The 7704-nt window shown below is 42.0% G+C and overlaps 1 long non-coding RNA gene across 1 annotated transcript; it reads left to right on the forward strand.

The window, feature by feature from the left end:
• The first annotated feature begins 4930 nt into the window (after positions 1-4930).
• On the forward strand, positions 4931-7139 carry LOC114625197. The gene is made up of 3 exons (XR_003712020.1): positions 4931-5022; positions 6228-6353; positions 6623-7139. It is a non-coding gene; the product is annotated as an uncharacterized LOC114625197 (long non-coding RNA).
• The last annotated feature ends 565 nt before the right edge of the window (positions 7140-7704 follow it).

Here is a 7704-nt window from a genome sequence, read left to right on the forward strand (position 1 = left end):
AATGTTTTCCTTCGTCAGTGAGAGAGTTGCTGAGTCTCGGAGCTCTGTATCTTCCCCTTTAGTCTCAGTCATTTGACACGATTTTTTATATTAACCAATAGAGGCACTGGGTGTTTCAGTGTTGTTTAATATTTGTGAAAAAAAAATCTGGCGACTGGAGCATGTTCTTGAATCGGTGACAGAAGTGAAGAGGGCACATTCTGAGGACCTTATGTCACCAGTCGGCTTTTATGATGAATTGCATAAACTCATCATGTGAAAGCTGATTTTCTGTGAGCTTACCCCCATTTAATTAATTCCCTTGGTATATCAAGATCCACTGTGAAGGGGTTAGCAACCCCATAGGAAGAACAATATCAACCAACCAGACCCCCAGAGTTCCCAGGGACTAAACCACCAACCAAAGAGTATATATGGAGTATATATATCCCATGGCTCCAGCCACATGTGTAGCAGAAGATGGCCTTGTTGGGCACCAATGCAAGGAGAGACCCTTGGTCCTATGAAAGCTGGATGCCCCCGTGTAGAAGAATGCCAGGGCAGGGCAGCAGGAGTGGGTGGATGGGGGAACACTCTCATAGAAGCAGGAGTTGGGAAACCAGGAAAGGGGATAACATTTGAAATATAAATAAAGAAAATATCCAATAAAAAAAGGAAAAACAGACCCACTGTGAACATTTAGCTTTAGTGAAATATACTTTATTATTGAAAATGTGCTTGTTCAGGGAATTATTTGGAATTGGATTTCGTTATCATTCGCGTATGACACTGCCATTAGGGTGACTAGGACAGTGGGATCAAGAGTTTGGGGCCAGCATAGGTGACACAGTGATTTGGAGGCCAGCCTAGGCTCTATGGTGAAACCATTTTTAAAAATGGATTGGATTTATTCAATCAGGTTATATTAGGAATATACATGCATAAACATGTAAGCATATAGAAACAAGTAATGAAGAAGAGGTCATGAATTTGAAATTTAGGTGAGGAGGGTCATATGGGAGAGTTTGGAAGGAACAAAGGAAAAGGAAATGATGTAACCATATAATAATCTCAAACATAAAATAAATAATTAGAATTGAGTTGGATTTGGTTGTGACTATCAGTAAAATTCAAATGACTTCAAGACTGAAGCTCGTTCTTGACTTCTGGATATAGGCATTTAATGCCTCTAACGGCAGAAGTTTCGTTCTCCTTGAGGCTTTCGAGGCTTCTGTGTAGATGCCTTACTATCTAGGGTCTTTCTTCTCGGGCACAATCCTTCAGATCCCCAAGCCAGCCACTTCATGTGAGGAAAGGCAAAGAGTATGCTCCACCCTTTAAGGGTCTTTCCTGTTGCTTCACCCAGTGCTCTGCTTGTATCCCATTGGCCGGGATGTCACAAAGCTTTATCTCTCTGTAACAGAACCGGAAGTTTGTGCTTTTATTCTGTGAACCCATCTGCTCAAGAAGGACAACAGATTTTTAAGGACAAAGCCGTTTTTACCTTCCTGGGTCTAAGGTGACCTAGTCACATCACCTAGAGTCAGTGGGAGTGTGTGCCCACAATGAGCTGTCTGTAACACACCCCCTTCAGAGCACAGGGACCACAAAGGAAGAGGGAACAGAACACCTATAAGAGCCAGAGGCTGGGGCGGACTGGAGTGTGGCAGTGTCTTCTAGACATGACAGGGCAGCTACACTCATGACCTTCCAGCAGCTGTGCACGGGACCTGCACAAGATCAAGCTGGTCAACATTCTAGAACAAAGAGGGAAAAGGTCCACAACCCTCTGTAGTTTATGAGAAGCTGTGGACAGCTGATGGCATCTAGGAAAGAGAGAGAGTGAGTTTCTTCATGGGTGTGGTCCCTGGTAATAACACGCTCCAGTCGATGGCCATATACTAAGGAGTATGTGGGCAGTATGAGGGTAATTAAACAAAGAGAGGAGGACACAAAATTGGGTTGGTAGGAAGGCGGGGTGGATCTGGGAGGAGTTACAGGGAGGAGTGAAAGGTGAATATGATCAAAATACATTGTGTGGAAATCTCAAATAATTAATAAAAATGTTTTAAAAGATTCAATGTAACACATGCTTAAACACTCACCTAAGGAATTTTGAACCGTTCTGTCTCCTAATTTACTGAAACTTCACAAAAGGAGCCCATTAATTTTCATCAATGATGTAGAAATGTAAGTGAAGAACATTGTCGGTGATCTATTTGATTTAACATGTTACCTAGTTATTAAAATCCCATAGTGCATTTTACACAGGGTCCTTGCATGCTTGCCTGAAGGATAGGATGCAAGGTAGGGTGAGTCTGATGTCTCAGTGTGCGGACAACTGCAAGTTAAGTGCTTACTTGATTTTTAAACTGTTCTTAATCAGAGCTTGTTTTGAAGTTCACAGAGCAGGGTTATCAGGACCAAACTTTTCAACATCAGTGGGACAAGCATCAGAACCCCTTCTCAATCCAGTGCATCCACACCCTGCTTTTACACTCACTTTCTGACTTGGGTCCCTGTCTTCAAGGCCAAGAGGTCCCTTTTCCAGCCACTATGCATCCATATTGCCGTTCTGGGCTTCTGGGAACTGCCTGATTCTTTTTGGATTGCTTAAACCACTGGGAGGTCTTTCTCCTCTGAACGTCCATTTCCTTATTCTACCCATTCTAGAAAGTCTCTAATTATAATTACAGCTATGCCTTAATAGCACCAAGTGATTCAGATGACAAAGGAGAGGCTCTGTGACACGTTCTAAGTTTTAGCTGCATAACATAAGCAATAACCAAATAAGTGTGTGTTAATATTTACGTAACCACCGTCAGAAGGCTGCATGAAGAAGAGTTGGCTGCTACTAGGAGCTGTGCCTGCAAATTAGATGTGTGAAAGGAATATGCATAAAGCAAATTGATCCTCTAAGGGACCTTACATGCACACAGGTAAAGTAAATTGTCATATAAATTAAATCAGAAACTGTTTAATTCTTGGTGATCTGGTCTACAGTCCATAGGAGGTTGGACTGCTTCCCATATCACATTACAAGTATTTTGGTGGCTTGAAACTGTGTTATAGAGGAGATCCTCACACTCTTCTTTCTAACATAAAATCGAAAACAAAACTTAGGAAGCCTTGCTTTTCAGGAGGACCACTAGAAACAAGTGGCTCACTCAGTCTGACCCAGCTGCTGCCAGCTGTTACCTAAATCATAAATCCCAATTTTTATCACTTTTAAACTAGGGTCAATTGTGGTGGTGACATAGGCACAAGGGGCACAATGCATTTAAATACTTGGCATATATTCCAACACACAGCATGCACCAATGTGCCACCTTAAACAAAGAAGGAAGGTATGAATGTAGCTACGACTTCATTGCTGTGTTCAAAGTTGAGAAGGTGCATACTCACACATCGGATTAAAAATACAATGTGGCCCTTATTACTACCCAATGTGAAATAAAAAAGTAGCAAGTCTCCTGTCCCATTTAGTATAACAAGCCTTGTGTTTTTATTTTCATTCCGTGTGATGAGACGTTGAGGACAGAGGCCAGGTTCGACGTGGGAGTCAAAGGGAGGCGTGCAGGGAGATTGCACAACGTGACTCCGCCTAAACGCCATCCTAATCTCCAAAACCTCACTTGGAGCCTGCTGTGATCCATGTCCCTCCTGGTGCAGCTGGCTTCCCCACACCAGTTCACCAACCCGGTGAAACCTGAAAACTTGGGTGTTAGCCTTTCATTTGACCAACAGATAGAAATCTAGCCTGATAGGACAAAGAGGCATTGGGTAAACTTTGCAACTCACCCGTCAGTGTGTAGTCTAGCAAACTGAGGTAAATCTGTTAGAAATGAAAAAAAATACTGGGGTCCCTCCCCCCCATTCTAGCTGAATCAGAATCTGATTAATGTCAAGACCCCTAGAGATGCCCTGAGGTGAGGTAGGGTGATGGACCTCATTGCTTCAACCAGTGTAATAACAATGGTGTTGTGTGGTGCAGATGAAGCTGAGTGAACGTGCATTGTTGGCATTTGTGGAGCCACGTCAAGGGCGCAATGACTCAGGCCCTGGGGGCGAGGGCTTTCCCCTTGTTCTACAGATGACAATAATGTGTATCAACAGAGTTTCCTTCTCCCAGATCAGTATTTGACTACTCCTCTACAGACCGTTTACCAAGATTAGCTAGTCTGCCTGCTTTATCACCTATATACAACAAACGCACCGAGTTTCTGGGCTGCTGGTGCACCATCAGAGCACACTGTCCACCCCCACAGTTCGCCCTGACGATGCCCGCCTCTTTGATGCCCCCCAAAACGATGCGAGCCCCAACGATGCCTGCCCCAACAATGCTTACCCTGATGGTGCCTGTCCCCACACTGCTCGCCCCCACGCCGCCCGACCCCCGCTTTTCTGTTGTGTTGGTCATGTCTTCATTTTCCATTGGCCCAGCAGATCAATTCTAAAGGCATGCAGGTCACAGCATTGGATTTTTTCTAATTCTAGCTATTGATTGTAATCTTTGCCCATGTTTTAGTTTAGAGCAAAAATTTGTCTCTTTTACCATAGACAACCCAAATCTTGCCTTTCACCTGTGACCAAGTACTCATGGGCTAGAAGAGTTAGTTACACGCTTTGGGTTCAGAGACTGGGAGGCTAAGTTTCAAGTCTTCCAGTTGCTTCTCTAAAAACTAGAATAGGCTAGTTCAGTCATGGATAATATTAATAGTATTTTCATGTTTAATCTTTCAGTGGCTCGTCTGACTTACAGCACACGTGTTTCTCTGTGTGGGCAGTTCATTTTCCAAAAGTCCTCTGGGTGGCTAGCTTCAAGTAGCCTTTCAGTGAATCAAAATATTCAGAATTCATGCAACTCAATTTTATGCAGTCTTTTTTAGTGTGTGACTTATTTTCAGGATGAGGAAGCGTTTCTCAGTTTCAATTCCTCAAGCTTGCTGTGCTTGGCTGTGTTCTAGTTCAAGAGACAAGGTACTTGTGAAGAAAAGATGTTTTTCCCATGGAGCTGTCATTGCAGAAACCACCGCACACACGGTAAGCCTGCAGTATAAAGCAGTCTTTGCCTTCTCGTTTAGGTAAAATATCTACAGGGCGTAGGATTGCTGTATTCTAGAATTCTTAGCTGAGTATGTGAACTGCAAAACCCAAAGATGGAAAGAAAAGAGCGGCAATCATTGTTATTATCGTTGTTTTAATTCTTATAGACCTTAGGACTTAGGGGGAACTGTTCCATTTTGAAACTCATCGATAAATAAAACACAGGTGTGATAGTTTTCAGTCATTTTATCACTCAAAATTAGTTTTTTTTCAGAGTCCATTTCTGATTGCAAAAATTTAGGATATTAAACACCATTAAATTTGAGCCTGAATTTGTAAAATCTCAGATTTTAAAATTTCAGAATAGACTAAGAGCTAAGTTATACTCATGCATTCCTTATTTTTATATATTCATTATATTCATATAGTCAGTTATTCTTACAAACATACAGAGGCTTTTCAGGTTCCTGTGACACACAGAAGTTCTGACTTTACAAAGGCACCATCAGTGGAGAGTGGCAGTCACTTTGCTTTTCCTGTTCTAACGCTGGTTCTTTAAACATAGCACATAGCCAGGCATAGCAGCTCACAACTTTAATCCCATCATTCATGTAGCAGAAGTAAGTGGATCTCTGAGAGTTCAAGGTCAGCCTGGTCTACAAAGTGAGTTTCAAGCCACATAGGGCTATACAGAGAGATCCTATCTCAACAAACAAACAAAACAAATCCAAACCCCCATAACACATATATACATTTTACAAATATGTCTTTAAATCAAATATGCCTCCACACATATGTTTGATAACTTTTCTGAAACTCAGCGGGTTTTTCCTCTCTCAGTAAGAATAATCCCTTAGTTTGAAGATTAGTTGATAAAACCCATTTACAGGTTCAAGCTGAGGTTCACCATTATTGCCTGGGTACCAAAAGAGTCCTAAAACTTTCCCACATGTAAAACATGCTTCACACTAGTCACTAGCATAGCAAAAGGGGGGTGTGTTCTCTCACCCCCAATTTTTTTCTCAGCTCCTGTGAAGAGAAGAAATGGACATAAGATGAAATTTTAACCACTAGGAACCCCCAGAGAGCCTATCATATATAACAAAACTCTCAGATCACAGTTACTTGTTGGGGTTGGGGGAGGGGATGGCAATAAAGTGTGGTCACTAAGTTATCTATGTCTTTTTTCTCTATTCTGAAAGCATTGACTCACTAAGAAGGAAAAAGTCAGAAGGGGTCATTCTCCATTCTCCCGTTTCTAACGTATAGCCACGTGTGACAGGGAATGCAATTTCTTGAAGAGAATTAGAATAAGCCTTGAATAACAGGTTTGTATAAGTGAAGCCCTTCTCAAAGCTGACTTGTGGTTTTACTGTTTTTCTCAAGTCCAACAGTCACAGTGCCGTGTCTGAGACTCCATCTGTAATTTGGCTTTTGAAAAATGAATTTAGCATTTTGGGGAATCAAATCCAAGCTTCCATGTTTTGAAACCATGTAAACTCTTTCCACCCAACAAAGTAACAGAATATATCAGAATGCAAGCAGTGGCTTTCTTTTAACAGTGCCACATTGATTTTCTTACTTTGCTTCCCTCTAGTGTCTCAACTTGAAACATGCATGGACATTCACAAAGGGACCAGTTCTGCTCTATGAATTTGTTCATCAGAAAGAAGCTGAATCCAGTTTCTGCCTATTACACACAAAGCTGCTATGACCATAGTTGAGCGAGTGTCCCTGTGGTAAGGTGGAGCTTTTTGAGGGTATATGTCCAGGAGTGGTATGGTTGAGGTAGAACTATTCCCAATTTTTGAAAAAGTGACCAAATTGATTTCCAAAGTGGCTGTACAAGTTTACACTCCCACCAATAATGGAAGAGTGTGTCCCTTGCTCCATATCTCCCTCAGCATAAACTGTCACTTGAGATTTTGATCTTAGCCATTCTGACAGGTGTAAGATGGAACCTCAGAGTCATTTTGATTTACGTTTCTCTAGTGACTAAGGATGTTGAACAACTCTTTGTTTCTCAGCCATCAGACATTCCTCTGTTGAGAATTCTCTGTCTAGCTCTGTACCCCATGTGAGTCCCCTAATGGTTACAGTGGGGCTGCCTCTGTTGCCTGCCTTTGGATCCCTTTTCCCTCAATGGACTGGCTTGTCTGGTCTCAATGGGAAAGAATGCACCTAGTTCTGATGTGCCAGGATGGGTTGGTACCCATGGTGGGGGGGCAGCTTCCCTTCTTAGAGGAGAAAGGGAAACGGGGTTGAGGGAAGAGAGTGTGAGGGAGGGACTGGGAGGAGAGGAGGGAGTGGGGCTGTGATTGGGATGTAAAATGAATAAGTAAATAAATTGAGGAAAAGAAAGAAAAAAGAAAAAGAAAGGAAGGAAGAAAGGGAGGAAGAAAATAAATAAATAAAGAAATAAATAAATAAAGAAAGAAAGAAAGAAAGAAAGGTAGATAGAAAGAAAGAAAGGTAGAATTTTAAGTCCCTCTGCCTCCCTAACTTACCAACACCACAGAATAACTCTTTCTAGAAATACATGGATTTCTAAGGACCAAGAGCATGACCAATCGTGCGGTTTTCGGTAAGCAATGTCTGGTTCTTGCTCCCCCCTCCCTTTGTTTGAACCTTATAATACTAGAGATCATAAAACCATTCAGATATCAAACTCACCTTGTA

This window comes from Grammomys surdaster, unplaced genomic scaffold (assembly GCF_004785775.1).
Source record: "Grammomys surdaster isolate TR1022 unplaced genomic scaffold, NIH_TR_1.0 65, whole genome shotgun sequence".
Taxonomy (NCBI): Eukaryota; Metazoa; Chordata; class Mammalia; order Rodentia; family Muridae; genus Grammomys; species Grammomys surdaster.